Source organism: Phocoena sinus, chromosome 16 (assembly GCF_008692025.1).
Source record: "Phocoena sinus isolate mPhoSin1 chromosome 16, mPhoSin1.pri, whole genome shotgun sequence".
Lineage (NCBI taxonomy): Eukaryota > Metazoa > Chordata > Mammalia > Artiodactyla > Phocoenidae > Phocoena > Phocoena sinus.
The window spans coordinates 60,225,589-60,233,954 of record NC_045778.1 but is presented as its reverse complement, the minus strand read 5'-3'; the positions used below and the strand labels follow the sequence as shown (position 1 = coordinate 60,233,954).

Below are 8,366 nucleotides of genomic sequence, written 5' to 3'. Positions count from 1 at the left end.
AGTGTCACATTCTAGACCATTGAAAGGGGTCTGAAATGAGTGACTTCAATGCAGAAATATTGGCAGCTTAGGAGTGAGAATCCCACAGGGGTGCCTAGTTGTCTGCTACCCTCCCACGCAGTGTGGGTGCCCACAATAGCACAGTGTAGACATGCATGGGCGCTATGCTACAGGAGTTCCTCAGCTCCCCTCCAGGATCTTGGAATAATGCCTCAGAACAGGGAATCCAAACCTGGCATTGGGTCCCAAGAAGATGCTACGGTTCCAAAGAACCACCTGCGTGAGTTCTAGGGTCAGACTTCCCATATTCCCAACACCAAGAGTCTCAAATTACTCTTTTTTTTTGGGGGGGGGTGCTATGGAGGGATGTGGACCATAGTTAAAGTCTTTATTGAATTTGTTACAATATTGCTTCTGTTTTATGTTTTGTTCTTTCGGCCCAGAGGCATGTGGAATCTTAGCTCCCCAACCAGGGATCGAACCTGCACCCCCTGCGTTGCAAGGTGAAGTCGTAACCACTGGACTGCCAGGGAAGTCCCTCAAGTTAGTGTTCAGGGGTCCCAGAAAGCCAGATGCTATCCAGGTGCTCATGAGAACTTTCTAGATTGGCACAAATTGGCCCTCTTAGAAAAGTCTAATGGCCCCATGAAATGTACCTGGAGTTACAGGGCCTCCGGGAGTCCACACATGTCTTTGCATGTGTAGAGACTATGTGGGTGCTGAATTGAGGGGCAAGAATGTCCTTAACCCTCCCCAACAGTACCTCTCTCCATTACTAGGTGGCTAAATGCCTAAAAACCTGTCACTCACATCACTCCTTAGATTCAGCATTACTATACCTGGTTACTTGTAAAAAATGAACCCTATGCCACCAATTGCTCTATATTTTCAGTCATTAATGTCTTACTCTGAATTGGTTCACCCACTGTTTCCTCCAGGTGAGATTGACATGGGGTGGGTCAGAATGGGGGAAAGAGGGAAAAGGTATGTATAGGGGAAACAGGTCTTGAATATAAATCCTGTCAACTTCACAGTTTTTCTAGGGCTCAGGCTCAGACCTTGACCACAGGCCCCTACATGCCTGGCTACACCATGAGTCACGCACATGGGGATTTTGATTATTGCCATGGCAGCGCGCGAGAAGAATACCGGGTTGTGGCAGCTCTCTAGCTGTAGAAGGTAAGGAGGAGAAATAAGATGTCGTTTTCTTATTCTGAACAGTTGCTCCCTCTTCCCCATGGCCCATAAATGATTGATCCACCTAAACTGGAGAAGGTTTCTGCCTCCTGTAAAGTTTGATCCTGGAGGCAGATTTTTTTTAATCCGGCAAGTGTCAGATAATTGGAAGGGTGGAGTCACACTGTAAATGCCGACACACCTTTGTCAGGACTTGTTTGGAAGCAAAGAACTGAAAGAAACAAGGGCAAGAGAAGAAGTGAACATTTTTGAAAGATCACTCAGCTCTAACACACCTTGACTGGGCCTGGATAAAAAAAAGTGGGAACAGCAAACGTCTAGAAGAAAACGTCAGGGGAAGAAGGAGAGAGGGGGCATTTACTCAAAGTTGTTTCTGATTCCTTCAACACCTCAAACTAGGTAAGTAATAGGAATTTGACCGTTTTCTCTTCTTGTGAGATTTTAATTTGAGGTTTGCCACTGAGAACTTCGGCGTTTGTCAGAGAATCTGAGATGACATTATTTAGTTTCCAGTGTTCTGGTTGAAGTGATTAATTGATCATAAATGATTACTTTGGCTTATGTGTTCTATTTTTAGGGTAGGTCTTTTAAAGGAACAACAAGAAAATGTTGTCAGTGGGAAAGAGAAGAAAAAGGCCAGTTAAGATAAAGTGAGCTCCAGTGGCCAGATTTCTTTGGTATTGTTTTCAGTAGTGTAAAAAGACTTGTGTTAAATTGTTTTATTTAAAATATGATGAGTTTATAATTCCTTCTCTCTCAATCAGTTTCTCTCTCCCCACCCTCCTCTACTTCCCCTCTCTCCCCTTGACAGCAAGAGGACAGCTCAGAGGTGAAGTTAAAGTGTAGGTGAGTTGAGGCTTCTAGAAGTAGCCCCTGAGAGCTAAGAACCAAAGTGTTGCCCGGGTGTCTGTGCTGGCAGGTTCTGATAAAGCTCAAGGGGTGGGTGGACACTGCTGTATATCACGCTTGACAATCACTGCCCCTAATCTAAAGTAAAGTGGAATATCTGAAATGATATAATTAATCCAGAATCTTCCTGGAGGCAAACTTGGAACAAGAAAAAAAAAAATCTGTCTTACTTTTACTGGCCAATTTGGGCCAAAAGGAATTCATTTTGGGGTGAGAATTACCAGTTGAGGTATCTCACTGGACCACATTAACTACTAACCGACAAATTACCACTTTACTTTTTGAAGTGTAGGCAAATGAGGCTCTGGCACCTCACTTCTTTTGAGAAGCGGTCAATTAGTAGCCTTAAGAGTTGGATTTGTTCTGTCCATAAAAGGTAGTGAGCAAGACTTTTAAAAGAAATTTATTTGGAAAGGAGAATTGTTTCTTCTTACACCCACATGCTTTCTCTTAGAGCTAAGGCACAGATCAAAGTCGGAACTAAACGAAAGCACATGTCCAGCCCCCCAGGGAGCCCTTCCGAGAGTCAGAGGGGGCTTGCTTTACTCTCAGCCCCTTCAAAACACTCACACAAATCTGATCAGAGTTGACATGGGGGCAGTTAAAGCAAGGAGTCCTGCTTCAAGCTTGGATAGAAACCCAGATTGGTGAAACCGATTTGACCTAAGGACTAACCACATTCTTAAGTTATGCGTGACCGAAAGAAATTTGCATCTGTCTGGTTTGGCTCATTTGCCATTGTTAGCGGTGGCAGGATTTAACCAAACATGGCTCGAAACAAGCGGCATGATCACAAAGCCAGGGCCCAAGCTCCCTCACCCCTGGGTTATGAAAATGGAGGATGCCAAATGCAGCAAGCTGGAGACCCATTGCTGGGGAGCCATGGGGGTGGGGTGGCATGGAGTCAGAAGCCTCTGAAACAGTTAACTCTAGGGCATGGGTATTCATACCCCCTGCAAACTGCTTGCCCCTTCTCTGTTAACAGAGCAATAGCTAGTGGGTGGTTTTCCCACACTTTGGTTATTCCGTTGTTTTGTTTTACAATGTAAAGTATGCAGAGATTGGAAAGTAGAAAAACACTTAGCGTCTCTATTCCCTTCTTTGTGTCAAAGACCAAGTGTTTCATGAGTTGTTATAATAAGTTCAGTGAGGTGGTTTTCTGTTGGTATCAGCAGTTTGTGCCTGGGTTACACCCCATCTTCATTGGAATAGTCTCAGGTGGATGTGACATCATTTAAATGAAGGGGAAAGGAAAAAACCTCATACAGGTAGAAAAAGGATTTTGCATTGTGTTTTCTTACATAAGAAAATGACACAGGATCATTTTTACATCTTCAAAAGAACATTAAGTATTGAAATAGCCACAAAGCAGCCCCTTAGAACTATGGATGGAAATTAACATAATTTTGGAATTAAGAACTTGAATGACCTGCTTATCCTCGGTTCTAGTTAAGTGGCTCAGACATCCAAGAAGTTTAAAATTATGCTACTTGACTGTGCTTCCATTAAGTAGTGCTTTTGGAGGAAGGTGTACGGATGAGCACTGCTGGGAGAGGCAGGCTCAGACACGTGCCTGGGCATGTAACTTTCCTTTCCCTTAAGTTACACTTTTTAAAACTACCGGCACTTAAAATATTTAAAAAGGAAGTCCTGTGGGAAAACTATAGGCCCCATGGGATGATCCCTGTCCAGATTTGTGCCTCAACCCATCATTTTCCTTTGATTACTCACAGAAAGCTTCCCATTACCTTTGGTTTAAAGGAATCCACCTCCCAAAACATCTCTGCCATTTCAGACTATCAATATGGGAAAGAGCTTTGGCAAAGTCAGCAGAGCTCCGTCCTGTGTACTTCAGGCCCGAGAAATCATTGTGTTAAGGCCATGGGACGCAGCCATTTAGGGGCTGCAGGCTGAGAGAGAGGCAAGAACCAATCTACCTGCACCCACCTAGGGGGCCTTCTATCCCAGAGCACCAGTCAGTGAAGAGCCCCCAGGCCCTGGAGGGGGGCATCTGATTTCTTAGCAGGCTGTCTCCTCACGCCCTCTGAAGTTAGGGAACTCTTGGCTTTTTGCTGCACATCTTAAGGCTTCGTCATTGGGACCTAAGAAAAAGATGGGGGATACCTAGAAATGTCTGTTATATCTCGGGGTACAGAAAGAGCAAGAAAACACTTGCCAGTTTTGCTGCCTAGATGCTGAGACTCTTAACAAATGGAGTGGAGCTATCATCAGTCTGCCTTGATGGCTACAAGTGGAAACAACCCAGCCAAACCCAAATTTATAGCTGCCGGCAGCAACTTTCATTAAAGGATCATAGTAAGCAATAACTTGTGGGAAGTTAAAGTTTCCATGGATTGTTATAAACAGTTCCTTTCAGGATAATATTTCATATCAATTCAGGTGCCATCCTAGGTGGCTCCCCACCAGCGGCCAGGGGCATTTGAACGTTTGATCTCCAAAATACCTCCTGCTTCACAGCTAATAACCAATTGGGGGAAAATTAAAAACAAGAGAGGGATTTCAGAGGTACCAAAGGCAATTCATGCTTCAACAAAGGATTTCAGAGAGGGTGTCAGGTTGTAGATGGGTTGGTGTGACATAAGTCATACAGGTAATAGCTGGAATGCCGACAGTCACAGGCTAGGTTTGGCCCTCTAATGAGGTTGGACTCCATTGTTAAATTGCTTATGGAGCCCCTGCTCTTTGGCTCTGGGAAACATACCTGCAAAGAACTGTGTCTTCTCAGATGCAGCCAGGAGTTTTTCTGTGATGCCTCATTCCTTGCTGCATTTAAAAAACTCTGATGAGCAAAAAGTTGGCACATTCGATCAGGCCCTGACGCTAAGTGTGTGGATCTTGGTGAATTTCCCTGGGTAGTTGACCAGTTGGTCTTGTGTGGTCTTGATTTTCAGTGGGACAGTCACTCGGGGCTGCACTAGGACTTCTGTTGGCCCTAGATAATTTTGCCTTTGTGGATGTCCTGCCTCTAGGAAAAAAACAAGCAACAACAACAACAAACAAAAAAAAAACCTGCATTGAAAGAATATAATTCAGATTGGATTGTGTTCATTTTTCCTTTCGATTATAAAAAAGTTCAAACATTTTTGTGGGCCCCTGAAAGTACGATGGGGCTAGGCACTGTGCCCATTGCACCTAATGGATAAGTAGACCCTAACGTCACCAGGCAGGAGAAAAAGACTAAAAGCGTTCAAGAAAGGGTTGTCCTGGGCAGAAGTAGCTTGCTCCAGAATTCTAGAATCCAATTTGAACTGCATCCAACAAATAAACGAGGAGGAAGGGAAGGTTGGGGTTCTGGGAGGAGAGAACCACAGGGAAAGCCAGATTTCAAGTCCCTGCAGAGCCTGAGACTGGGAACTACAGCCAAATGCACCCAGTTGGTCAGGGATCCTTGCCATGGTCTCCTGTGTGTTCAAGCCTGAATCACGCTCCTCCCCCACCCCCCCAGCCCGGCCCCACCCCTTAAGTCAGCCTTGCCTTATCTCATCCAGGCTTCAGGACACAGCGGACAAGATCTCAATGATTTTTCTACTCAGAACACAGAGTAAGAGTGAAGGGAGAACATAGATGACATGTACAAATATTTTCCTATGTATTTCAATAGATTTTACACTGATTTTCTTCATGTTTTCACTACTTATGTCTGTAAATAAGCATAGTAGGGCTGGTGTGTTACGAAGAGAAAGTTTCATGTTGTAAAAAGTGTAAAGTTCCACACAAGTATGACCATTATGATTTTTATCTTGATTTGAATCCATCAAACATCATTCTCACATCCAAACTCTAAATAATGAAGCATGAATGTCTTGTATATGTAGAGCTCCATATAGAACACTGAGCATTATGGGATACATCAAAATGAATTTTTTGAAAGCACCATGTGCTTTGACAGATATCCTTCAGCTATGTGTTACTTGGGCAAAAAGCGGAAGTTTTATAGTCAGGGCACCAGATCTTCTATGTAAGACCTTTAACATTCAGCAGGGGGCAGCCTGCTCAATTAGACCTTAAAAAAAAAAAGATCCCAATACAAAAGAATAGAATCCAAGGTGGAACTATTAAATTACTATCTCACTGATACAAGAAGTGGGAATGACTCATTAAAAAATAAACACACGGGGCTTCCCTGGTGGCGCAGTGGTTGAGAGTCTGCCTGCCGATGCAGGGGACACGTGTTCGTGCCCCTGTCCGGGAAGATCCCACATGCCGCGGAGCGGCTGGGTCCGTGAGCCATGGCCGCTGAGCCTGCGCATCCAAAGCCTGTGCTCCGCAACGAGAGAGGCCACAACAGTGAGAGGCCCGCGTACTGCAAAAAAAAAAAAAAAAAAAAAAAAATCACCAAAATCTCTTGCATTCCTATACACTAATGATGAAAAATCTGAAGGAGAAATTAAGGAAGCACCCCCATTTACCACTGCAACAAAAAGAATAAAATACCTAGGAATAAACCTACCTAGGGAGACAAAATACCTGTGTGCAGAAAACTATAAGACAGTGATGAAAGAAATTAAAGATGATACCAACAGATGGAGAGATATACCATGTTCTTGGATTGGAAGAATCAACATTGTGAAAATGCCTATACTACCCAAAGCAATCTACAGATTCAATGCAATCCCTATCAAATTACCAATGGCATTTTTTATGGAACTAGAATAAAAAATCTTAAAATTTGTATGGAGACACAAAAGACCCTGAATAGCCAAAGCAGTCTTGAGGGAAAAAAACGGAGCTGGAGGAATCAGACTCCCTGACTTCAGACTATACTACAAAGCTACAGTAATCAAGACAATATGGTACTGGCACAAAAACAGAAATATAGATCAATGGAACAAGATAGAACGCCCAGAGACAAACCCACGCACCTATGGTCAACTAATTGATGACAAAGGAGGCAAGGATATACAGTCGAGAAAAGGCGGTCTCTTCAATAAGTGGTGCTGGGAAAACTGTACAGCTACATGTAAAAGAATGAAATTAGAACACTCCCCAACACCATACACAAAAATAAACTCAAAATGGGTTAGAGACCTAAATGTAAGACTGGGCACTATAAAACTCTTAGAGGAAAACATAGGAAGAACACTCTTTGACATAAATCACAGCAAGATATTTTTCCATCTCCTACAGTAATGGAAATAAAAACAAAAATAAACAAATGGGACCTAATGAAATGTAAAAGCTTTTGCACAGCAAAGGAAACCATAAACAAGATGAAAAGACAGCCCTCAGAATGGGAGAAAATATCTGCAAATGAATCAATGGACAAAGGATTAATCTCCAAAATATATAAACAGGTCATGCAGCTCAATATTAAAAAAACAACTCAATCCAAAAATGGGCAGAAGACCTAAATAAGCATTTCTCCAAAGAAGGCATACAGATGGCCAAGAAGCACATGAAAAGCTGCTCAACATCAGTAATTGTTAAGAGAAATGCAAGTCAAAACTACATGAGGTATCACCTCACACTGGTTAGAATGGGTATCATCAGAAAATCACAAACAACAAATGCTGGAGAGGGTGGAGAAAACGGAACCCTCTTGCATTTTTGGTGGGACTGTAAATTGATACAGCCACTATGGAGAACAGTATGGAGGTTCCTTACAAAACTAAAAATAGAATTACCATATGACCCAGCAATCCCACTACTGGGCATATACCCAGAGAAAACCATAATTCAAAAAGATACATGCACCCCAATGTTCGTTGCAGCACTATTGGCAATAGCCAGGTCATGGAAGCAACCTAAATGCCCATCGACAGACGAATGGATAAAGAAGATGTGGTACGTATATACAATGGAATATTAGCCATAAAAAGAAATGAAATTGGGTCATTTATAGAGACGTGGATGGATGTAGGGACTGTCATACAGAGTGAAGTAAGTCAGAAAGAGAAAAGCAAATATCGTATATTAACGCATATATGTGGAACCTAGAAAATGGTACAGATGAACCAGTTTGCAGAGCAGAAATTGAGCCACAGAAGTAGAAGAAAAACGTATGGACACCAAGGGGGGAAAGCGGCAGGGGTGGGTGGTGGTGGTGGGATGAATTGGGCGATTGGGATTGACGTGTATACACTGATGTGTATAAAATGGATGACTAATAACCTGTATAAAAAAATAAATTAAGAAACAGGTTATGAATTTTTGATTGTTGTGGCTGGATTATGGGAACAGGGATATTCATTGTCCTATTCTCCCTGTTTGTATATATTTTCTATTATAAAAAGTTAAAG

At 42.7% G+C, this 8,366-nt stretch overlaps 1 protein-coding gene across 3 annotated transcripts in view; it reads left to right on the top strand.

Annotated features, from left to right (window-relative positions):
• The first annotated feature begins 1,198 nt into the window (after nucleotides 1-1,198).
• The window catches only part of COL17A1 (collagen type XVII alpha 1 chain), a 51,343-nt gene continuing 44,175 nt past the window's right edge, over nucleotides 1,199-8,366 (top strand). For all 3 annotated transcript variants that reach the window (XM_032607794.1, XM_032607795.1, XM_032607793.1), the window contains exon 1: nucleotides 1,199-1,596. The gene's annotated coding sequence lies outside the window, so the exon portion shown is untranslated. The remainder of the gene's footprint in view (nucleotides 1,597-8,366) is intronic.